Below are 26,748 nucleotides of genomic sequence, written 5' to 3' on the forward strand. Positions count from 1 at the left end.
CACACTTTGTGTTACACTCTTCCGTGTGATGCTACACACCAAAATCCACAAGCATTGGAGATCTTTGTTTCCTTTTACTGTTAGTCAGGGTTAGCTTACCAAGTACATTTCAGAGTTAGAGCCTTCTGATGATTAGTACTGTTAATCTCTTCACTTCCATACTCAATTGTCATGAAGAATCATAATGCCACTGTGTCACTTTCCCAACCCCAGCCTCTTTCTTTCCCTTATCAGCCCTTAAAGATTGCAGTTTAGCTGCTTTAAGCTCTGTGGTCCTCCCATCCAAGATGCGTCGATTCAGGAAGAACTGAGAGATAGCTTGAGAACACCACATGCTTACAGAACAGAGGCAAGCAGATATTGATAAGAGAAACACTGTCATTCATATAGTGGACATTCTTGCTTCGTCTCCTTTGTGAATGGTAGTGGGAATGCTGGGTTAAAAAGGAGTCAGTCACGCAAGTCTTACTGGTGTATAGTTATGTAGGGACATACCAAACATGAGAGACCGTGATGGGAGCCGTTGAAGAGTCAAGATGAGCGTGCAGGGAGCTGCATGGATGAATACTTTGGTGGTGAACTCAGGGGCTGCCTCCTCTGTGAGGTGGTGTGCTCGTGGAAAGCTGGAGAGTGAGAATGCAAAGCAAGCTCGATGCATGAACTGTGGTGAACAGGGCCTCCTTGCTGGCGGAGAGGGGAAGCCTGCTTTGCTATCTGGATGCGACAGAGGTCACTGTGAAGGGAACCTGGTGGACTGTAGGAAGGTTTGGGTGAGGCTGGCCTGGAGAGGCAGGTAGCAGCAGATCCAGATCCTCTACGGATTTGTCAGCCATGGCTCTGGATTTAAGTTTTATTCATATGGTGACTGGATGTTCCTGAGTGGGCCATAGGCCAGAATAACACGCATCCCTTCGAAGGATATTTAGAACTGCCCCTACATGCTATGTGGCTGCATGCAAATTTGGAAAAGTAGGCACATTACAGATAGAGACATGCTTGCTTGGAAGCATTAGAAAGATGTAGGAAACCAGCAACTATTTAGAGTCATCTATGAGTGCATGGAATGGTATTAAATCTGACTTTACAGAGATATGAAATGTGGATAGGCATTAAGAAATGTCTGCTACTTTGTATATAACGCCATGCCTGGGTCAAATTCTTTATTGTAGTAAAAGTCAAACATAAAATGATACAGCAGACCAGCCAAAACAATTTACATAAAACACAATGGAAAGTGACTTAGAAGTGCACAGTTTTGGAAAATGATCACTCCAGGAACGCTGCCAAAGTAAGTGGCGGTAGATATCGATTATATAGACCTGTCATGGATTGGTTTAAACAGACACCCTGAAAACTGAATTGGATTCTTCTTCCTGAAATGATGTTTTTGAAGCTGTGCCAAATGCAATTGCTCTCCCACCCAGCCATGTTTTGTACTTAATCCTTAGACGTTTATAATGTTGGTCACAGGAGATTCTTTTTCTGTGCCCGGAGCAAATTGATTACATTCCATCACTTTACATGACAATTTCCCTCATTTACAAATATTACAAATTATGAAGCAGTGGAGGTGTAATATGCAATGCAGTGTGAAAATTGATTACACATTGTTGAGAGGAAAGAGTAAAACTCTTGTAAGATGTGTAAGTGAGATGAGTTTATAATTTGTCATCCAATCCTAGAAATGTTTTAGACTGAATCGAATAGTTTGTTTTTCTCTTGTCTAGCGGGCTTAAATGGCGGATGCCCTGAGCAAGCTGGTCCACGTATTGTGAGGTATGGAAAAGCAAATGAAACGTGGGTGACTGTAAGGCTTGTCTTAAGAGACAGAGTCAGAACTCAGCTTCCAAATTGGACGTGTGTTTAACATGTTGCAGAGTGGAATGCAGGGAGAACTGGAGACCAGGAGAGATCTTGTAGTAAAAACCCCAGCCAGCATCTTGCAGGTGACAAGAGGCGGATCCTATATGTTCTTTGACTCTGCTGAAAGTCCCAAGTACATAAGCAATATGGCGTGGAGCATAGTCATGGTCCTGTGGCGTGGACGTGAGCACGCAGATAACATCACCAGTGTAGTAAGGGTGAGTAACGGCCACGGACTGACAGTTCTCACACAGTTCAGGAAGAAAAATGTACCATTCCAGGCAGGTCTGAGAAAAATGGATAACGCCAGTGGGAATAGCGGGACAGACGAGAATGGAGGGTGTTTCAAAAGTAGAATTGGCAAGTTCGAGGTGTGTGTAGGTAACAGCTTTTCTGAGATAACGGCGCTTCATCAGCCACTTGTGCCGCGCTTCTGAGGTGCCCATATGTGTCCTCTTCTGATTGCAGGGCACCCCAATAATACTTTACAAGCTCTCAGTGGGAACTGAAATACAGAAAGTCCACAGAGAGAAATCTGAAATTGAAGATCTTCATAGCAATAAGCCGGGTCAGATGATAAAATTCTTGCCCTCCTTATCAGGCTTAATACTTGAGTTCCTTCCCCATTATTGTGTGCATGCCATTAAGTCCTACGCTGAAGGGATTACCTTGTCATTTGAAGAGTAAAACTGTCTCAGAAAGAAGAAAGGAAATAAATGTACAGAAAAGACCAGCTTAAGCCTCCTGCCGTCCTTTGAGCATGGGTGTCACCAGCCCTGGACTTCCTGTTACCACAGCTTCGGCTGCCTTTCTGTCTCTGCTGGCTCGCTTGTCCTCATGGTGGCTTGGGCAGTGACGGTGACCCCACGTGCCTTACTACTCCACAGTAGTTTCCGCAGACCACGTTGGTTGTGGAATGTTGAAATCATATTCTTTCTTGCTCTTTGCTCTCTGACTTGTTACAGTAACACAGGAACTCCAACTGAACCAGAACTTGGTTGTTCTGGGAAGGCTGGCTGACCGGTACTTGAAGTGCCCCGTGCTTTACTCCCAATGCCCGTGTTACAGGTGGCCACACCCAGCTTCTTTCAAGGGTGCTGGGGATTCCAATGCAGGCCTCCACTTCATTCTCCTGAATGCCACAGATGTGATATGAATTATTGGATGTGGCTGAGAGAGGAATAGGAAAACAGCAAAACAACAGCTATGAATAAACAATATTATAAGGAGTTAGTTTTTCCTCCCGCCGCTGGTCTTGTCCTGCCGCCCCAAATAACTCACAGAGACCCTGTATTAGATATTATGCTGTTGGCCAGGTACTAGTTCCTCATCAGCTAGCTCTGTCTTAAGTATTAACCCATTCCTATTAATCTATGTACTTCCTTGTGGTCTTACCAGAGAGCTGGCTGGCGTCCTGCTCTCTCCAGACTCTCCATCTTGACTCCTCCTTCTTACTTCCTCTTTCCTCCTCATTGCCTAGTCCCGCCTATCTTGTTTTCCTATTGGCCAATAGTGCTTTATTCATTAACCAGTATGAGAAACATTTACAGAATGACATCTCCAATCAAAATATATTTACACAATGGGTGTACCTTGGTTTTAAGGATATCTGTATTGTTGACAAAATGCATCAGCAATTTAGCCACCTCTGTTTTTAGAGGTTTTTGATGATGTCAATTTTTTTCTTTTTATAAGTCATCTTTTCTTCATAGTCTTGAAACATTTCAAAGTTTCTTTTCTGAACCTGCTACTTTCTCCCTTAACTCATGCTTATTTCAAGTTCTTTTCAGTACTCTCTGAAATGACTTTCCCATGAACGTGAAAGACAGTATTACCAGGCAAGACCATTTAACTATCTCTCTGTAGAGAGGGCCTGGGTCGGGCCCTAGCATATCCAAGGTTGTGCTTGTGTTCCTGCTGTAGACAGAGACACTGACTGAGAGTCATCCTGGGGTCCACTCAAGAACCAGAACAACTTGTGAAAAGTCAGCCTTACCCCATTCTTTCTCAGCAGCTTAGAAATTTATCTCCCCTTTAACAGGAGTGATGCTTGCTTCTCACAGGTTGGCAGCCTGCTAATGACAGAAGCACCTAGTGGCAGGATTGACTTTACATGGTTTATTCTGGCCCCCCAAGATCTCTGAGCTGTTAGCTTCCAGATGACACAGGTAATAAGTAGCAGAGCTAGGGTTCAAAGCTGTTTACTTCTTTTTGATTCCCAAACCTCATACCAAATATATAACCATTGTACCCTATTTGCCTATAAAGAGGTGTCTTATTAGAATGAAGAGACGTATTCACTTTTCATAGTTGTTTGTTGTTGCTGCTGGGGCTGGTAGGAAAGTTCTTAGCCAAACAGAAAATTATATATTTAAATAAATGCTAATCACGAAATTAAATGCTTTGAGACTGTGGAAAACTTTCCTTTCTTTATATTTGATTTATCAATTGCTTTTATGTTGCCTCATAGTAAAGTCAGCTGCATTTTGCCTTTTTATAAATTTGGTCAAATAGAGTAAAAGGAAAAAAATCTAATAAGATTTCTAAACTACAAAGGAACCAAATCTTGTGTTGGCTCAGAGTCCAAATATGCTTGATATGAAAAAAAAAAAATAGAGAAAAGAAGATTAACATTATGTATGAGCATTTAGCATATTTTCTCTTGAATTTTCACTGATAAAAGTTGGGCTAATGCCTTTCTAGACTCCTTTTCTCAGCTGATTTTATGTACTCAACTTCAAAATTAACTATAGCCACACAGATATCCAAATATTTCTATTTAAAAAGATCTAATGGACTAGGCTGAAGTTTAATTGAATATATTTTCTAGCATAAATACAGCATTGAGGGTAAAATCAGAAAATTTAAAACTATTTAACTAGTTTTATATTTCACTTTTACAGTGGTAACTTGTCCTTTAAGTTTACAAATGAGAACCAAAACAGTAATTCACACTATGCAGAATGGAATGTATAGCAATGGATCAAACCACATACATCTAATGTGGAACTACATATATGATAATTGACCAAACCACGTAGATTTAATGAGGTACTACATATATAATAATACACCAAACCACATAGCTTTAGTGAGAGATAGTCACTGGGATACTTTTATTTTCATGTAGTTAAGAATTTATTCTTTTATATCAAAGCATTTACATACTTATTTGTAGAACTTAGGTATTATATTTGCTACACACAGAGATTTTAATGTGAAGCTTAATAGTATTCATATGTGACCATTATCTGTGCCTTTAATTGCATCAAAGGATTAAATGAACCCATATTTATGTATGTATGTATGTGCAAGATTTTCTGTCATCTTAAAATTGCTTCAAAATAGAGTACTTAAATCCTTAAATTTAAATCATGAAAGAAAACCCTCTTGACAAAGACAAATGATGCCCAGGTTCTGGCATTCTAGAGTACCTTTTATTCTTACCATAGGGAAGTAATTGTGTTGATATTGAGGTGTCAATGATAAAAACAGGTCTGTTCTTCTAAGAGTGCAATTTAATAATTGCCATCCCTCACATTATGGGGACAGTGATGTACTTAGTGTTTCCTCCAATAAGGTTAAGGGCACATTATCTGACGAAAAGTGGCTCTTTCAAAATTGCAAAAAATGTTCATGTTCTTTTGAAAGCATTTTATCAATGGTATTGATTTGACCCAGAAACTGGGTTTACTAATGACTGCTTTGCTAAGTACATGTCATGGTTAAGTTTCTGAACCAGCAATTTTCAAATGAGTAGGTTGTGCATGGATCAACACTTGTTCTGAAGACTGTGTCTAACATGTGCTTACTAAAATGCCACTTACATAAACTGGTGAAAGACTATTTGTGAAAGCATTATTGTGTTATTTCTGACACACTTTGAAATTTGTGCTGTTATTATGGGAAATGCTAGTTTTATGAACATTTCTTTTTTTCTTAGATTTTATACTGAGTACTTAGTATTTATCTTGAGGGAAATGTTTGATTTCCAAAGTACGAAATTAAGTTTTAATCTAGTAGTTAAAAAACAATGGAATATTGAATATTTAATGCAAAGATAAGTTCACATTTATAATATACTTTCTTCTTTAATGCCTCATGTTAACCCTAACCCTGAATTTTTCTATAAAACACAGTTATTTGAAGATGTGATTCTAACATAGGACATTGGTGGCTAAGAATTTATTGTATCCAATTTTCAATCAACTGAGTTTAACATAACTTCATAAAGCAAATGTGGACATTTCTGCTTTTTGTCTAGAATTGAAAACTAAAGAAGGAGGAACACGGAATTTGCTCGAAGATAGTTTCTCCTAGGAAGGTAGAAGCTATACCCACAAAGTCTCACCAACAAAACTACCTGAAAATGATCCAAACAGAAGCAACAGCAGACTAATGTAGGAAAAGAAAAACCAGGAGGCCTCAACCCTAGACAAGGAACTACAGACAACTGAAGAATGCTCAGAGCCCAAGAAATACACTTCTCTGGAGAACAGCATACCAAGTGATTACCCAACACACACTGTATAGCCCTAAAGCAACACTATACAAACTGAACTAGTTGTACACATATGTATATCAAATATATTGTTGATATACATCACATTTATGACATACATACATATGTTATATGTGTTGAATATGTGTGTATATATATTCAACAATTAATAAAAAATGTTCATGAATTTGAAAATAACAAGGAAGGATATATGGGATTTTTGAAGGGGAAAAGATGTAATTGTATGATAATCTAAAAAAAAATGGTTTTGAAAAGTGGGATTAGGGCAGATACTGTGAAAGATCCTGAGACTTTACCTACTTGTCAGCTAACAGAATCAATTTGATAAAGTTCATGAAAGTTGTCAGAAGATGCAAGACTCTTACATTGGAGGAAAAAAAAAATGCTTGATTACTTATGGGAAAACAGTACCCAGAGTAGCATTTCAACCACCTTCTAAAACCCTAATATGGTATGTGATGCAAGAGTCAGGTGTCTCCTGTTTCAGCGGTAGTTATTGTCGCTGGAGAAGAGATTGACCTTTGAAACCTAAGTACTTATGGGCCTTAATCAGGTTTGACTTTTGCTCCATTTCCAAAGACAGCTTCTGCAAACAACTTTGAGAAAATAAGCTTCTACCCCAGTGCGTTGCTGTAAGAAATATGGCAACTTTAACCATCCGGGGGGACTTTGCCTCAGCAAACTAGGTTCACCAGTTTCTAAATGCAGATTGATTGGTTGTTTTCAGAGATCTGTGTCTGTGAAAGAGAACTAGATGGGAATCAAATTCAGAAATAAATGTCAATCCCCTAATCAGTTCAAATTTCATTAGTTAATTTAAGAAACTAAGGGAGGGGTGAAATAGCCAAGACTTTACACTAGTTTGTTTATTTTTTTACTTTTCCTTTGTCATTCACTCTTGATTTCAGTAATTTAGCAAATAGCATTGATATGATGCATGCTCACATTACAAATAAATAAGTAAGGGGATATCAAACTCCAATTATGGACATTTTGTTTCAGCGTACTGATTACTTTTTTTGGGAGCCCCTGTGTTCCATCGTCTATGACATGCAGAATGATCACACTTGACTGAGGCCCCTGTAAAGCTAAAATGAGCCCTGTCAGCACTGTACTGTGATTGATAACGACTTAAAATGTGATTGTAATGAGGGAGTCTTGAAATATACTTCCTCTGGGTGACTAATTTTGTTAATATTTGACATCTCATCTAAAAATACGTTTCCAGATGCCACCAGAGTCTGTTTCATTCTTGGTTTTCTATTTAGGATTACTTAATAAAGAATTCTATTCAATGGGGGATGCAATCACTTATTTTATTTTATTTTATTACAGTAAAGGGAAGTTAGAGCATATAATTAGGAAATATCCGGCTATTGACTTCTTACAGTTTAATGTCCTGTTTGTTATCAGCCAAAATTCTTCATTTGCTGGCTATGCTTTGTGAGTTTCTATGGTGTTTATTCACTTGTAACACCAAAATGGATATTCCTTTGGTTTCCATAGTTAGCATCTCAACAGCCTTCTTAAGTAGTAACTTGTAGCCCTGTGTTTTTCTTCTTTAAGTACAAAATGTGATGAACTTTACCAAATTTGTGGAGATGTAAAGCCATTACAGCACTGTGTTTTAGGATCACCCACAGGACCCTTTTCACGTGCGTGTTCCAAGTGTTCTTCAGGCATACCCCCTCCCCCTGTAGCCATTGATTACATTCTGCGCTACTGTTTTTTTCTGTAGAGAAGTTACATACACATGAAGCATATCCTTTGTGTTTGTATTACTTATGTAATCTCAGTGAAAACTACCCAGCAGGAGAAATTTAAGGAAGGAAAGATTTAGGATGGCTCACTTTCCAAGCATTTCAGTCCATCAAGGCAGAGAAGATTACATAGTGGAAGCTTGTGGTATGGGGTTACTTCTTGGTACCAATCGTGAAGTGGAGAGTTCTGGGTGGGACCTATCAGAGCTACAAGCTTGACACAGCTGGTGACCAAGTGTGCAAACACACAAGGCTCTGGGAGATATTTCACACAAAAATTACAACAGTCTATTGTATCTGAAGTCTTTCATTTTGCTTTTGAGATTAATCCACTGGCTGGCATGCAACTCTGAGTAGCATTTACTTCTATTTGCTTTTCCTTGAGAAGTTTGATGACCATTTTTCTTACCTCCATTTCTTAGCTATTATGAATTTAGATGCTGTGCATGTTCATGTATAAATCTTTGAGTAAACATCTATTTTCAGATTTTGCAGGGTGTGAGTGGTTATGGTGACTAGTTCACTAATTTTCTCAACTGGTTCTACTAGTTTGTGTTCTTTTTTTTTTTTTTTTTTTTCTTAAAATTCCAATTTCAATTTGAAACAAGCTTGTTTACATGTGAATCCCATTTCCCTTTCACTCCCCTCCTCCCCTGCCCTCCAAATCCCATCCAGTCCCCTTCCCCAGGGAGGGTGAGGCTTTCCATGGGGGAATCTTCAAAGTCTGTCACATCATTTGGAGCAGGGCCCATGCCCCCCCCCCCCCACTCATGTGTCTAGGCTGAAAGAGTATCCTGTTATGTGGAATGGGCTCCCAAAGTCCATTCCTATACTCAGGATAAATACTGACCCACTACCGGAGATCCCATAGACTTCCCAGTTCTCCTAACTGACACCCACATTCAGGGGATCTGGGTCAGTACTATGATGGTTTCTCAGCTATCAAACTGGGGTCCATGAGTTTCCCCTTGTTAAGTCAGCTGTTTCTGTGGGTGTCTTCAGCCTGGTCTTGACCCATTTGCTCACCACTTCTCTCTCTCTGCAACTGGGTTCCAGGAGTTTGGCTCAGTGTTTAGCTGTGTCTGCTTCTTCTTCCATCAGACACTCTGATAGATGAAGGCTCTAGGATGGCATATAAGGTGGTCATTAATCTCATTATCAGGGAAGGGCATTTAAGGTAGCCTCTCCATTATTGCTTAGATTGTCAGTTAAGGTCATCTTTGTAGGTCTCTGGACATTTCCCTAGTGCCAGATTTCTCTTTAAACCTATAATGGCTCCTTCTATTATGAAATCTCTTTTCTCCCCTTCTCTGTCTCCTAACTCCCTCTACCCTCCCTCCATACTGATTTCCAAAGTAGCTGTACAAGTTTGCACTCCCCTAAGCAGTGGAGGAGTGTTCCCCTTTCTCCACATCCTCTCCAGCATAAACTGTCTTCGGTGTTTTTGATTTTAGGCATTATGACAGAGTTAAGATGGTATCTCAGAGTTGTGTTGATTTGAATTTCCCTTATGTTTAAGGATTTTGAGCACTTCTTACGTGCCTTTCAGTCATTATAGATTCCTCTATTGAGAATTCTCTATTTAGTTCTATACCCCACTCTTTAATTGGATTATTTGGTGTTTGAGTCTTTAAAGAAAGAAATTAAAGAAGATACCAGAAAACGGAAAGGTCTTAGCATTCTGCGTTACATTTTTGTAATTCCTTAGTTATAAAATGTAGTTAAAATCGTTTCATTGAGCTTCCAAATCACATTTGTCCTACTGAGCTTTTCCCATCTGCATGAATTATATGTTTGGAAGAAAGTCCACAGTGTGGAAAAGGAAATATTTAAGTGCTAAATATGTACACTTTATAATTTTATCATTGCACATATCCATGCATATAGCTCACCAAAATGTATTCACCAAAACCAAAATACAAATCTAAGAGGAAGTGTGTAGCAGAGAAAATACAAAAATCATAGCTTATATAATGATTAAAATAGATACTTAAACTGACATGATTTCATCAATCATGAAAATTATAAAGGTCCCCTATTTTTGATTCTTATAGATTTTTCCTTAACTCCAGGGAAAGCTGTTTCTGATATTAAAAAAATGGAATTTCAATCTATTTTATATGTGATTCTCCTTCATGCTATTGATATAGATTTGACGTTAATGATTTCAACTTTTCCTAAATAAGACCACTTTAATTTTTAAATATCATTATTATTTAGGAACTTGTATGTATGTATACAATGTGTTCTCTTAAAGTCTCCCTCTATTCTCTGTCTTAGTATCTGCCTTTTATTTTTTTCATGAACCACTAAGTCCATTTGTCATTGCTATATCCTATGTGTATGAGTCTACCACCATCTACTAGAGCATGGGTCAGTTTTTGGAGTTTATATCCCTGAAGAAAATGGACTCCACTTACCTCAACAGCCATCAATCACCAGTAAGGCTAAACAATTAAATTCTTCAAGCACTTAAATTTTGTGTCCTAAGCACTTTTGCCACCATTGTTAGGTACTCCATCATCCTTTTTCATACATAAAGGAGAAATCACTGCTTATTTTGAAGTCAGTCTGAAGGAGAGGAAAATAATTTATTTGCTGTGTATTGTAATGTCAGAATTGAAAGGATAGTCCTCATCTAGGAGTTGGGTTTCATCTCTCTATGGAGATAAAAAAAAATGCTTTGAAAATACATTATTATCCAAAATAGTAGAGAACACTAAGAACACCATTTAATTAGGGTATTATCATGGGGTAGAACGACAAAGAGATTCCACTATTGGCTGCTGTTTGATATCAATTTCCTCCTCTTCTTTGGCTTAATAGCTGGTGGCTATTTTCTGATGAAATCTATGGTAGGCATAGAACTGAGTTGTAGAATTTTTACAAAACACATCTGATAAAAAAAAATACCTCTTTACTGACCTAAGCTTTTCAGAAAAGCCGAATTATTTCAAAATCTTTATATAGTAATGTCATAGTGGCACACGGACCTGGAGACAGAAGTGTTAGAGGGTCCCAGTGGGTGAGCTGCCTTGCTCAGGAATTCCAGGTTCAGGGAGGGAAACTGTAGCTCTGTAGCAGTGTAGCCAACCATGCCATCTCTAAATGCCTTCTTAGAGTCTTTTCAACTAGGAAATTCCTTAACGTGATCTTAGGGACAGTCCAGCTGTTTCAATAAGTCTACGGTGCAAGTGCTGCATCTTGTTTTTGTGAGTTATAGTCCTTTATTGAGATACGAAAGGAGATGTACTGACCTCTCCATTCCTTGTGGTCCCTCTCCCGAAGCTCTTTATAATTATTCTTGAATTCAAATTATTTCCTTGTTTTCTGATTTATTTCTACTTCCTCTTAATCTTTACACACACACACACACAATGTGTTTTTGTTATTTCAAGTTTTATGTAGTCTTTGAATAGACAGGATTCAAATATATTTGGGGTGTGTTTGACTGTTTTTGCATTGAACTTCAGAGATGTAAACCTGACTAATAGAGACCTTAGCATTGCCTGCCAGACCTAAATCACTGGCACAAAAGGATTGAAGAGAACTATCACTCATAAATATTATTTATGCTAGGACATGCTAGGCTGTGGTTTGTAAAGTCTTATTTAAAACTGAAAGTTGTCTTATGGCAATGTGTGGTCAGCTTCATCAGTTGTTATTTACCGAGTGTGTTCTGAGCCACCAGTGTGTGGTTACCATGGGATAATTTTTCCTCAAGCCTGCTTCCTTCTGTTTAGTCTATTGAAACTTGAAATATGGGTTTTAGATTTATAACTTAATTTTCATAACTAGAGTATTTTCATTAAAAAATGAAATAATGTACATTGGTGGGTTGATTTTCATAATAAGAATTTAAAATAAATAATGGCAGTCTTGGCATTTCTGGGACTTTCAGATGCACAGAGTGTGAGGTATGTAGAAATAATAAGAGCACGAGGTTATGAAGTTTAGAGGGAGTGGAGAAACTCAGGAGGTTTGTAGGGAGGGGAGGATGTGGCACAAATTATATCCACACGCTCATAATGCATACAATTTCAAAAATAATAAGGCAGAAAAAAAAGAGACAAAGCCAGAAATATTTATCTGGTTTTTTGATTTGTTTTTGAGCCTGAACAACACAAGAATTTATTAATTTTTGCATGCCTTCCTGCAGGCGGCCTGTTTTACAAATCCCGCATGGAGACTTTGAAAGCTCTGCTTGATGGACTAGATGTGTTGATTACAGAGAAGGTTCATCCCAGCTCAAAACTTAAGAGTACTTGATTCTATAAATGTGAACCCGACTTCTGAAACCTTAGTGCTGGAAGCCATGAAGTTGACTGCTCCTATAAGCTATGAGGCAACAACAGTCAGTGAGGATGTGTCCTAACTCTGTGTAGGAGAAACCTTTTACCGTAGTAACTGGTCTTGAAGTCATGAAGGCCAGTATCAGTGCATGTGCCATGTACTTGTTGCAGTGGGTCAAGGGGGAATGAGGTTCCATCCATTTATGCTATAGAAGGCTGCATGTTTGGAATGCACCCGTCTTCACTGCTACACAGCTCTTCAAAACGGTAGGTGTAGGCTGTATCTGGGAGACGCAGTTGAGTCACTGATGTCTTCAATACATGGCACACGTTTTTCCTTACTGGGGCAGGTGAGAAATCTTCACACCCTCATCCTACAAAGAATTCAGAAGCCCTTCAGGGCGGATACTTCTGCAGAACAGGAATGGATATGCCTGCTGCTTTCTCAGTTCTCCAAACTTCTCTCTCTCCAGAATCTCTGTGCAATCTACTTCCTAATAGGCTGCCCTGAAGAGGGGCTCAGGTGCCAGAACAACCCCTTGGAGACTCTGTCAATCACTTACTTCCTTCTCTCACAGTTAGGCCTGGATTACTTGAGCCAGTGTCTGATCATCTGTGAGCTCAAACATCCGGACCTGAGTGGTGTGGAGTTGTCTGATTCATGCCCTCAGCTTCTTGGGGTTCTTCTTGAGCGAATTAAGGTGCCCCACGAACCCTGGAATTGGAGGGGTGGACTTGACAGACTCTCCCATCTTGCCTGCCCTGACCCATTGCTCCCAGCTAACCAAGAACAATTTCCACCATAATTATATATCTCTCTGCTTGTCCTCGAGAACCTTCTACATCACACAGCCGAGATAAGAAAGGTGAGCCGGGAGCTATAACCCGTCCCTCTGGAACGCTATGAGGACTTTACAATGCTTAGAGACAAATTTATGCAACTTTGTCCTGAGCTGCTGGATATACTCAGGGTAGAAAGGCAGCACTAGAAAGTCTGTTTTGCTACAAGAGTCTTTTTGGTCTGTTATCAGTTCTGTTTCTCTGACCACGAGGCCAGACTTTGCCTTTGTTCATAAGTAGGATGAGGTTGCTTCTGAGAATGCAAGCCTAGCGTGGGGAAGTGTATGTACACTGTTCTCCTCCTGGATTGCATATAATAAATCAATATTTTTTTTTAGTTAAAAAAAAAAGATTTCCATATCCACAGACCTCAAAAATCATCTCCCATGGAAGGAAACGGAAGATCAAGTGTTGACCATGCGCAGAACGACCCAAACCAGTAAATTCCACCTCCCCCTAGGTAAGACCACCAAGGGAATGTGCTTCTCATGCCACAACATACTGAGGAATAGTAGGCAGGGTGACATAAGGTACCTCCCTCTGCGGGAAGCTGTTGTCAGGCCTGGGACCGGTCACTACTGAAGACTGGAAAGCTGCTGGGATCTGGTTAGCGAAAGTTCAAGGAAGACAGCGGCTGAACGCAGCAGCAGACCGCAGCACAGCTTTGGCCAGTATGCCAGGAGGCCACGATGTTGATACCAGCGGGGCTTCCAGTGGGAATGGTGGTTTGAGCTGCCAGCAGAAGCAGCTTTGGTAGTGTGCCACTTAAGTGGATTCATGAGGAAAGAACACGAGGCCTGCCTCCTCCATTTGCAGAACATTAAGCTATCTGGACACTGGCTAAATTCTATCACAAGTTTTACCTGGACACTGATGGAATTTTATCAGAATGCTGCCTGATCTCCATCTTGACCAGCTGGAGATAGCCCGGAAACATCAACATTTCCAGCAGAGATTTCAATGATGAACAGTATTTCCAACAGACATATATGAATCTGAATTCCTTGTCTGGCTTTGTGCAGCTGTAACAAAATACTTGCGACTGAGAAAATTATAGACAATATAAACTTGTAGTCTCACAGTTGTGGAATCCGATATTTAAGTGTTGCCGGGTTCCTCTGTTGGGAGAGGCCTGTGTTCCCACAAGGCAGAAGGCTGGGGCAAAGGACGCTCAGCATTACTTACAGCCTCTTTACAAGGTCTCAATCCCATTCACAAAGAGAAGTCCATATGGATTGAAGACTACCGGAAAGATACCTTTTCCCTTGCTTCTCTGTAAGGAGTACAGTTTTTCCTCTGCCGCCTGGTCTTGTCCCACCGCCACGCCAGCCCCAATTAACACACTGAGACTCTGTATTAGATACAATTCTGTTGGCCAGTTACTTGTTTCTTATCGGCTAGCTCTGTCTTAAGTATTAACCCATTTCTACGTATTTCCACGTGGTCTTACGTGGTCTTCTTACCAGGGAAAGGGGCCAGCGTCTTGTCTCCCCAGTCTCTCCATCTTGACTCCTCCTTCCTCCTTCCTATTTCCTCCTTGTCTCCTAGTCCCTCCTATCTTCCTTTCCTATTGGCCAACAGTGCTTTATTCATTAACCAGTATGAGAAACATATACAGAATGACATCTCCCATCACTTCTCTTTAAAAACCTCATGTGACTTTTTTTTTATTTTAATAATAATACATTCCCACAATTTGAGAAACTCATAGCTGCATGCAAGGTATTTTGATCATATCATCTCCCCATTCTTACACTTAACTGCTGTGCTCCACTCCGGAGTCCCTACCTCCCCAATTTATTGTCCTTCATGTATGTATGTATGTATGTATGCATACATACATATATCCCATCACATCTAGTTTGGGCTGTTGATGCACTCGTGGGAGCGCTGCCCTCCACAGACTGCCGGTACCTCCATAACTATATGCAAGGGCTTCTGAGCCTCTCTCCCTTTATGTATAAATATTGACTGGCTTGATCGTCTGCATGTGACCATAGCTGTTGGGAGCTCATCAGTCCAGTAGCCCTGTCATTTCCACAGATGCTATTTCTCTCTGGTCCTCCTGGACCTCTGACTCTATTTCTGGCCTTTCTTACAAAGTGGTCCCCGAGCTTTTAGAAGAGAGGCTTTATTACAGATGGGACCTACTTTTTAATAGCATCCACTGGCATTATCTGAAATTTGGATGTAACATATAAAAGCCATGGTGAAGTGGGTATCTCAGTTTTACAATCTATTTTGGCCCTGGAATCACAGTAGTTGGAACCCAGTTTATGTCAGGACTCATTTGTGAAACACTGAAGTACGTTAAAAAGTGGGAGAAGTAATCCAGAAATACTTTACCACTAATCAATACCACACTCTAAGTGGGGGGTGTTATGAAAGTCAGAATAAAGTAATTTTTTTCTCTAGGAATGTGAAAGTGTTTAGAAGCAAAGGCTTGCTTATCTTTGCCAGACAGACAAAGGGGAGAGGGGGGAGGGAAAGAGATGAAGGAGAGGGAGGTAGGGGGCTAGGAGGCAAGGGGAGAGGAGAGAGGGGAGAGAGGAAAAGGGAGAAGAGGGAGGGGAGAACAGAAATAGGGCTTCTCTCCTTCCCTGTAAGTTCCAGGAAGAATTGGAATACAGAGACACTAACTCAGTTGACACTTCACATTTCCTTAGTTCCAGATATGACCTTTGGGAGCTTTCCTTCCTTCTCATGTAGCACTGACTGCATAGTGTTAAACCAAGTAATCAAAGGGATCTGTTTTCTCTGAATATTTCAATGCTGTACCTGTCAGTTATTCCTTATCTTGGATACGGTTGACCTAAGAACTTTCTAGGGAAATAGGGGCTGAGCTTGGGATGAAACTCGGGACTTTGTGCCTATTAGTTAAGGCTCTGCCAATGAGCTGCACCCTCTAAATTAGAATGTCATGGTGTAAGAATAACAAATTCCTTCTCCATAAATAGAAAGACCAAGGGAGGCTACACTTGCAAAGCAGAAGGCATAGGGAACTGAAATATAACTGGATGCCATGGCTGGTGAGTTATACAAAGGTTCTAAGGGCTATGATGTTATTCTTCATCAACTCAAGTCTGAAAAGAAGAGATTCTATAGAAGAAAGCCCATGGCCAGAGTTTGGCTGGGTAACATTCAGTGGGTCATGAGTGGCCAGAGCTTAGTTCATGCACATGAACAGATATGGAGAACTGTGAATAAAATGGCAGAAGGGGGACCAAACATAACATGAATGAAGAGAGTGCCTTTAAGCAATGGTTTGAATACTTAGTTTTGAGGAGCACTGTTGTGGTTATTCTGGGAAAATGGAATGAAAACAATAGTTTCAATAGTTACCCGAGGAACAAGATTAAAGGGTAAACAAAGACTGAGCACAGTAAAGGGTAAGCTGCCCTTTTTGGCAAATACCTTTCTCTGGAACAAATTAGGAAAGAATCGGGACATTTGTTTACACAGACTGCACTTGTGAAAACAAGGGAATAGCGCACTCTGAAGTCAAGTTGTCCCTGGCCTTACATCGTGAGATGAGTTATAGATCAAATCCAGAGCTAGGCCCAGGTTTAACATCAACTGCTTGCCCCAGGCAAGCATTCATGTGTCACTTCTGAATTTTGATTAACTTTGTGTCAAGAGATTATGAGTAGTCTCTTGAATCTAAAGACCCCTTTGCAGGCGGCTGGATTTACAGCTTCTGAGGGCAACACAACAGTAGACAAGTTAGTAACGCTATTGATGGCAGTCAATGTGCTTTGGGAAAATAAACATCAATCTACTAAGCAGGATGACAGCGCGAGGTGCCAGAACACTGTAGCAATAGTCTTAACAGTAAGAAAATGCAATTTCCCCCGCTGTGTTTTATGCCCAGCTTTATACGACTACTGCATTATACAAATTAATATTTAATGCTGTTCAACATCACGCTTGTCAAAGAGAGGCAAAGGATATAAAGTGCCGCAAAATCCCACATTTTTCTGTTTGACAGAGGGTGATAGGGTGCCTTTCCTTGCTTTTCTTTGCAACTGCAGGGAGCTCGAGCTGGAATCCTCACCAGCAAGGAATTCCCTCCATAACAGCATACACTGTTATGAGGAGGTGAGAGAGGGGAAGCAGGGTACCGTCATGGGTGTCCATATTGGATCTCTTGGACTGTCTGCTAGTGCTGCGTGTGCTGAAGCGCAAGGCTAATATCATGCCGTTAAACACATCTGTACCACATTGACTCCAAGAAGTATGTTTTCAGAGAATGGAGAATAATATGACCCAGCAATACTTTGCTAGTTTTATGTTGTCTCCCCTGACAGACTTGTTTCTTGCCATTAGGGACAGGAATATGGGCAGGTTGAAGAAAGAAAAAGATACATCCTGCAAACTCAAGGGGAAGATGATGCATCATCATGGATCAATAAGAATGTAGGAAAACAAATAGGCTGATGGATGTTTATTCAGGGAAACATCACTTAGAGCAGAAACAGGTTCCCCTCCGAAGGATGCCTCTGGATACCCTCTGTCTCTGACCTGGAAGCAAGAGAGAATACTGGCTCTGGGATGCCAGACCTAGTTTCCCCAGGTCATGCCCACACCTGTTCCCACCCCCAATGGGTGTGGTCAGTGCAACAAGCGCTGGCAGGGTGGACATCTCACAGCAACTCCCCTTTTAGTCTAAAGAAAAGATTTAGTCTTGATACAAAACTATATATTGAGACAGCAAATATCAAGTATGCTTTAAGAAAAGGAAAATTAAGAACACACAAACTTAAGACCTACTTAGGGTGAAGGGATAACAGAGATTATTATAGAGTTTTCCTAAACAGTCTCACAGGCAGTTGATCCCTAGGGGGCGGAAAGTGCATTTTTAAGCTCTGGGTGGGGGGGGGAACTGACATCACCTTTCTTACTTGTCTTGATTTGAATCCGACTTACTTTTCTCACAATGTGGAAGAGCTTTTCATTAGTAAAAATCGAGCTGCCATGCATTGGATTAGAATGGGGATATTACTGGATCTAACCAGTGGAAGCAAAATGAAGCACAGACATTACCATGTTCCGGCTGGTCTATATCTACTCCTCCTTTCTGAGAGCTTTGCTCACATCTTCAGGGCCTATTACCATGGTTCATGCGTATCTACTTACAAGTTTCATTCAGAAGTACATATTGATTCTTTTTTTTTTTTTTCTTTCCTGTTAGAATACTTGTTCCCGTTGTGTTTTTTCTTATGCTGAGTATTGCTGTGGCAATTTTAAGGCTGGTAAATGTATAGTGATGATATTTGCCAGCACTAACAAGATCTCTGTCCTTAAAGGCACTGACTCCAATCACTGAGGAGGGGGGTCTTGGTCAACACTAAAAACTTTGCTCCTCTCTGCTGGACAGACAATGTATTTGGAATCATCCCTAACACTCTTCTCATATAAAACAACAAGTTTAGTCTTACTGGTCTTATTTCTGAGTCATCCACAGGAAATCTCGATTTTTGCGTTGTCAGCTAACACATGCATATTTGCATAGTAGATGGGTTATAGATGAGCACAGTCATTGTGAAAAACTGTGTGGGAGTTTATATTAATATTGTCTGAAATTAGACGTATAAAAGAGCAAGAAAGGCTACCACTGTCCATTTATCTGAAGGAAATGAAGTCAGTTTCTCAAAATACTACTTGTATCCCTGTGTTTGTCGTCATGTTATTCAGATTAGTCAAAATGTGGAATCAACGTCAGTGTCAGTCAATAAATGACACAGAGTTAGATATACATTGTGTATTCATTGCATAAATGTATATATGTATACACACATATGGCTGAACAGCCGAATGGAGTGTGGCATTTTAAGTAATGTGGAGAGGAGTGAAGAACATTTTGTCATGTGAAATAAGCCAGATATAAGTCAAATATTACATTCTCACCCTCACATGCGGAATCTGTGTGTGTGTGTGTGTGTGTGTGTGTGTGTGTGTGTGTGTGTGTGTGCCCAAAGCATGTGTCTTGTGGACAGAGGACAATTTTATTTCTTCTTCTTGAATGTGAGTCAAGAGAATTGAACTCAGGTCATCAGACCTGGCAGCGCACACCTTTACCCACTGAGCCGTCTTGAAACCTTTTTACAGAGTTTAACAAAAATGTGAACTTAATTGTCACATAGGAGGGCTGGGCTATGATGATACTGTCACAGATTTAGTAGACTCATTGATTAAATTATTTATACAATGATTAAAAACAGTTTTTATAACAGACTTTGTTAGATAAGTTTTATCCATGAGAAACAAATTCTTCAGTTTGTTTCAACCTCCACCAATTTTGGCCTGTTTTGTAGTTTATTTGTGTAGTTTACCTATGGCAAGCAGTAAGATAAGGTGCAGTTAGTTTGTGGTTAAACTTCTAGGCTACATGGGAGAGAGCATAAAATTATTAAAGAACTAATATTTAACCATTGGATTTTGTGTTTCTTTGTGCTTATATAACAATTTAAGGTCACATATAAAATGCATCAGTTGTCTTGTATATAAATGATTTTTTTTTTAGATGAAGTTTTTACTTGAATTACAGCATCGACTCAATTTAAAAGGACCTGATTTTCCAAATGGGGAAAATATGATTACAAGAACTCAATAGTTTGTAAATTAAAATGTATGCTTCATGGAGTGGATTGGTGTTTTGGAACAGATGGAGGGGGATATGGGGAGAGGGCCAAGGTGGGGGAGGAGGTTGGGGAACTGGGAGCTGGGTGTAAAATAACTAAATACACCTATTTATGTATAAAAAATGTACATTTCAAATTATGAGGGATGACTTCACTTAAAGTTAGAATTCTACATTAATCCCCACATTCTAAAATTTCCTCTCCATAGATCACCACAACACAGGCCAATCCTCATTAAAGTCCTCAGAAACACACCGGCAATCTTTTAGAAAGGTGATGTCGGTCATAAGTGTCTTTCTACGTTATGTGAGTCTAGAAAGTGTGTTTATTCAGTCCCTGCTTGTAGGGAAGACAGAAGATGTACCCACATGCACAGAGTATTTGAACAAGCTATTTAATCTTTGTGTGCCTGTTTCTTCACTTTTTAAAATGAAGATAATAAGTACCTCACAGATAGTAGAACTGGAAGGGAGAATTACTGCTTACATTAAATGCTCTGTCAAAAGAACCCGCTGGCTTGGCTTGTATATCAGAATAAGAATGTCCTTCCAGGAGAGAGGGGACAAACCAGAGATGATGGCTTCTGGTGGCTGCTTCCTTGGCCTCCACCCCAGGATTTCATGTAGGTTTCTTTGTCACATTCAGATAAAAATTCTGCGTCTATAGCAGCCTTTGTTAGGCTCTTTTCCCAAGCTTATTTGGAAAGGGTATTTTTTCCCCCTATAGAGCTAGAGGAATTCACCTGTTTTTCAGTAGGAGTTTAACAAAGGTGAAATACTGTACTCTAAAAAGGGACAGGACGTCAGAAGTGGATGCCAGATGCGTAAGTGAGATGTGTTAATAATGCCTAGTCACAGAAAAGACACAGGCTGAGTCAATTCCGTGTGTGTCTAACTTAAGCATCCACAACCTTTCTGCTTATGTGAAAAGTATGTCATCATAGTAAAGTAGTATTTTTTTTTTTTTTGGTGCATTTCTCTTACCTAAAAACAAAAGTAAGTCTTTTGGTTCTGTCTTGTCACTTCAAAATAATTTATGAGGCTTTTCCATACTTAAAACCACTGCCTCATGTCATTTTGCTGTTAATTAACATCCTTCTAGTAATGGCCTAAGTAGCCCCATTCAGTGGCTTCTGTCTTGAGATGGCCTGCCTTGTTGGTGGTTGGATGCAACTCCGAGCTTCTGCATCTGGAGGCTACCCAAAACATAAACACCATGAGTTGCCAAATCGGTGCATTTTCATTTATTTCCTACTGTGTTAGAATAAATATGTTTTTCTTTTCTCACAGACGCAGGATGGACATTGTCTAGGTAAACAAGTGTTTCGTATTTCCCAAAGCTCTCCTTTCCATTTCAGACTCTGACATCTCTCGGTAGGACTCTAGTCCATGTTCTGGCAGGGAGACTGGCTCTGTGGGGAGGCTCCCTCTCCTCTCTTCTTGGTGCTAGAGAAGAACTCATGAACTCATTGGATATAGCACTACAAACAGAAGGGGGGGCTTGTAATTTGGAACATCTGGCATAGGCTTTAACACCTTTCATTTTTATTTTCCATGCCAATTAGCTAGAATTATTGTTGCATAGTGGTCAACTTTTCCTTTCATCCTTACTCTTTCTGGATAGTTATCGATTTGCAGGGCCTGGAAACCTTAAGAGTACCGACTCCCTGCTCCCAAGTTTGGATATGATTAGGTTTTGTCAGTGCAATTTACCTGGGAATCATTTGAAAGGTGAAATACTATATAGACACTTCCTTCTGCAGTGGTGGAAGCAGACCCCTAGATTTCCAGAGACCTGTGTTTAGGCTGGTATTAGTGTCAGGAGACCAGACACTGGTCGTCTCACAAGGTAGCAGGATGCCGGAAGGCTTTCTCTCCTCTGGATGGCAGCAAGAGGTTTCTGTTTTCATATACCTGCTGAAGCATGACTGGAAGGCTAACAGAGCTCTTGACTTTTATCCAACCTGCCCTTCTGACAAATTTGCCAGCATCAGACTTTTAGTAACAAATCTGTTTCAGTGTGGAAGTGCTTATAGGACTATCTCATTCTGTTATTGGGCCTAAATGATATTTTCGGTGATTTTTATGTTATGAGCTATTAGCTCATTTTTTTCTTTATATTATATCCTCATACACAGGTATGTAGAGGGGAGGGAGAGAGGGAGGAAGGAAGGGAGAGAGAGAGAGAGAGAGAGAGAGAGAGAGAGAGAGAGAGAGAGAGAGACAGAGAGCACATAGGGCCAGAGACTAGACTAAATTCTATTACAGTTTTTGAAAGGGTGTTGATTTTCTGTTAGGAGACAATAAACTTGAATAAACCTGATAGTTTAGACCTCAGATCAGCAGATCAGTTAATTTATGTATTTTTTTTTTAACCTGGGCCGTGTGAATTTCATGCATTTGTATCATTCATGTGTCAGTGGGAAATGTGCATATTAAGTTTTACATCTTATTCTTTATTGATCACTTCTTCAAGATACTTTAACTCTGCTCATTAAAAAGGGATTGGATGAGCTTCTGACACATGGCATTTTCACCACTAGATCTTTAGCAGAGTTACTGCAAACTGCATCTTTGAAGGTAATCTGGATACCTTCAAAATATTTTTGTCAGTGTCCATTAAAGATTTTTTGAACTGAAAGTAGCATCACATGTTAGCTGTGTGCCATAATGCCATCATTGGAGACAATACTGTAACATGCAGTTCTAGTTCCGGTTAGACCCGGCCGCCACTTCTGATCCTAAATGAACACACGAGATTCCTATTAATTATGCACCGTTGGCTGATGATTAGGGCTTCTTACTAGCTAGCTCTGTCTTAATTATTAATCCATTTCTACCAATCTATGTGTTGCCACGAGGCTGTGGCTTATCTTACCAGAGAAATTTTCTGACCTCTAACTCAGGGTTTTGTTCATTAACCAACAAGAGAAACATCTACACAGAACAACTTTCCCCATCACAGTAATGTGCTGGGATTTTGACTGTATTCATATCCATGAGTTCATTTAAAAGCATCACGGAACACTTCTTGTATACAAGATCATTGAGAAACATTTACTATTGCCGCAAAGCTCTGTGTGGTCATCGACTCAAAAGAAGAATAATAAGAAAGTCAATTCAGCCAAATTACTGTCATTGTAATTTTTCTGTGTTATCTTATACTTTAATATATGAAGTCACAACTCACACTTTTATTTATAAAAGATAAGATCATTCACTGAGTTCATTTTATGAGTAGCAAGAATAATAACAGCAAGGAAGACAGAGTAACAAGAGACAGCTCACTGATGCCGAGTTAAGGGAGAGGGTCTCACACTGGAATGCCGAGGCAGAGATAAAAGGATAAGGGGAGGAAACTACACTATCTCTCCCCTTGACAAAACACAGTGGCAGAACCTGTACCTCAGCAGCTCTATTTCTGAGGCAGCCGGGTGTGTTCTGGGCAATCAACACAGGATTGCTTCCTGTGATAGCCCTCTGTTCTCATTTCCTAAAATTGGACTGTTTTCATTTCTATTCAGAGAGGTGATGAGTTCTTGTCGCCTTGGATCTTTACACCTTCAGCTCCCGAAGATTTGCTAGCAGGTGAGTCAGGGCCAAGAAAACTGTCATCTCTCTTTGAAAAAGGAAGAAACCATATCTGCCTATGTTAGGGCTTCCCTTCTTCTGCAGGGTTTTGCTGACCAACATGTGCATGGTAATTGGGAAAATGGGGAGGGAGTGGAAATTGCCATTCAGCCTCTCCTCCCCCTCCTTTTCCTCCTCCTTCTCCCTTCCTCCTCCTCCTTCTCCTTTTGGTTCCTGGCCTATGAGCTGGCAATTTATTTCAAGGAAAATTGACTTTCACCAAGTTGTAGGTGATTGGTGTTAGTTGTAAGTTTTATTTCTTTCCAGTCAGTTCCTGCAGCCACTCACAGAAATAACATTCTGAAGATTAGTATCAATTAAAATCGTATGGCCAAGGGCTCAGATAATACTGGCTAGCTCTCTCTTATAAATTAACCCATTTTTAATAGTCTGTGCATCACCACATGGTCAAGGCTTACTGGTAATGTTCTGGCACCCTTGCCCCCTTGGTGGCCACCAGGCGTCTCTCTGACTCCACCTTCTTTCTATAACTCCTTTTGGATTTCCCACCTAGCTATATTCTGCCTGGCCATTGGTCAAAACAGCTTTATTCATCAGCCAATAAAAGCAACACATACTCACAGCATACAGAAGGATATCCCTTATCAATTTGGTGTCTGGGGCAAAAAAATTGATGTTGGACATTCCTAAGACATATGATAGCATAATAACAGCTAACCAATTGATTTCATTTCCAATTAATATAGGATGTAGGATAAATGTCTAAGCAGAAAGCATCAAGGAGATAGTGAAGATCGGCTTTTCCCTTTATCTGCTTTTGAGCCCCAAACAGCTTCCCTGATTCCTGAGTCTCTTCCGTAGGTCTAAGATCTGTATATTTCATTATGTTGTGATTTGATTTACCACTTTCCCTCAGAGGCTCATGCATTGATATCTCATGCAACAGTATTCACACATGACTGAATGCTGAGAGCCCCAACTTAATAGATCACTGTGGAAGTCATAGCTGAATGGACCATTGGGAGGTGATCTAAACTTAATAGACAGACCCTAGTTGGAGGAAGGAGGTCACTTAGACTGGACCCCTGGGTGCTGTCTCTCATTCTTGGTCCCTGTGGTCTGTTTCTTTGCTTTCTGGTTGCCACAAGATTAGCAGCTGTTCTAAACATGTCCTTGGCAAGACATTTGGACTTCCTTCTGGCACACATTGGTGGAGTCAAGAAACCATGAACTTAAACCTCTTAAATCATGTGCCAAAATGTGTCTTCCTTCTCTAAAGTTTTTTCTCCCTCTTTTTGTGAGTACTTTGTCACATCAGCAGAACGCTAACAGAGACAGTGATAAAGAAGAAGAGAATCAACTGAATTTCTTTCTAACTTTATCTCTGTATAGTGGCACTGCTTCCTCGAAATGCAGAAACTTCCTGGGAAACCAAAGCGATTGCACAATGTTATATTGATTACACATGAACCCAACAGGGCATATCTTCATTTCTAAAACCAGTCATGAATGCTGCAGTGGACACTTGACCAAGTAAAACCTTATTTATATAATGTAGGTGTTTTTTGAATAGAGGTGCATCCTTGGTAGCTAAAGAATATATTGTCATTCACAGGGAATTCTTTGAAAACACACACACACACAAACACACAAAGAGATTTCTATTTCTGTTAGTGCAGTAAGTTCAAATAATTGACAGATGAAGAAAATACTATGCATAATTTTCTTCACAATTATCCACTCTACTTTCCAATATTCATTGTACATCTTCTTGTTTGATGGCTGTACATTGAGAGTATATTATTTGAACATGCACATTTTGGTTATCATAATCATGCATCCAATAGGTCACGGGAGAAATGCCAAGAATATTGTATATAATACATACTTCTAAATTATTTCATTTTTACCCAATGACACAAGACAAGAATATTTGCAGGCTCTTGACAATTTTGATGACTCCACCCCACTCACATTATTATATGAATGACAATGAATTGAGCACGGGAGACATTTATAGAGAATTAGATTCCAATTTTCATTTTCTTTTCTTATGACATTTTCATTTCTTAAATGATTCTCTCTGTAAAATGAAAGACTTCTTTCTGTTATTCTTAATATGTATTGCGTTCAAAGAATTATTATGAAAGAACAAGAGGAGAATTACCTTCCTTTCAAGTTTTATATCTGAGATTCTCAAGGATCTTTGTGTTTAGAAAGAAATGGAGTCATTGTTACAGTCCCACGTATGGATGACTGAATCTTTTATGCTCACTCTAACAAGCACATAGGACCATGACATGTTGACCCCACTATGTTTTAAACGTGCTGCTGACCTAGTAAAGAAATAATATATTTAGGAACTATTGGTTTTAAGGTAGTGAACTGACATTTGTTTATAGATTTTTGTGTGGAAGCTTTAGTTACTTAACCTCGGAGAAAATGGGAGACTGTGTGTCTGGTGGAATATCCCAAGGCAAGTATACATACAAATACACAAAACACAACCCATATATGAGTCTTGGGAGAGTCTGTAGAAGCCATTCACATAACTTGTGGGAGGCCTCAGAAGCCTTTCCAGTGTAATGTCATGGGTGACTGGCCAGCCAAATGAACAGCATCACCATACCTTAGTCCTTTATTCTTATCCACCATCCCCACCAATACACCTGTGTCTCATCTACTTCTGCCCACGTCTTACATCTGTGTAAGCAGTGATGCTGAGGGGTCTGAGGTATTCCTGCCAGTCCTGGTGTATAGTTTTATACCCCCCTCCTTTGTGGTTAAATGAATGGATTTGGGACAGGAAATGGTGTTGAGAACAAGGTGATATAGCTAGACATACTATGCATAAATGATTCTTCAGCAGTATCTCAGAACATAATTTATCAACATGTCTATAAGATGGGTTGATTTTTCTACAATGACTGGAACCCAGATAATAACTTGGAAATAAGAGAAAGCTTTTTTACAAAGAAACATACTAAGCTCTTGAATCTTCAGTTAAAAAAATATTAATCCCAAAATAGGCATCAAGATATTGGGGGTATATAATATCAGGCTGCAGAGGCATTCTAAGGATCCCATTAACACAATCATGAAAGAGTTTAAAATGATATTTTTTACATAGTACAGAAATGCATGTGTGAGAAATTAACCAGAAAGTTATCATAAAAATTCAAATACCAAAATTTTCTAAGACGTGTGTAAGACAAAACAGTTTGGTTTTACCTTTGCCAT

The 26,748-nt window shown here is 39.7% G+C and overlaps 1 pseudogene; it reads left to right on the forward strand.

The window, feature by feature from the left end:
• The first annotated feature begins 536 nt into the window (after window positions 1-536).
• On the forward strand, window positions 537-13,513 carry LOC127230437 (oogenesin-3-like; annotated as a pseudogene).
• Window positions 13,514-26,748: the final 13,235 nt, after the last annotated feature.

This window comes from Phodopus roborovskii, unplaced genomic scaffold (assembly GCF_943737965.1).
Source record: "Phodopus roborovskii unplaced genomic scaffold, PHOROB, whole genome shotgun sequence".
NCBI classification, from domain to species: Eukaryota; Metazoa; Chordata; class Mammalia; order Rodentia; family Cricetidae; genus Phodopus; species Phodopus roborovskii.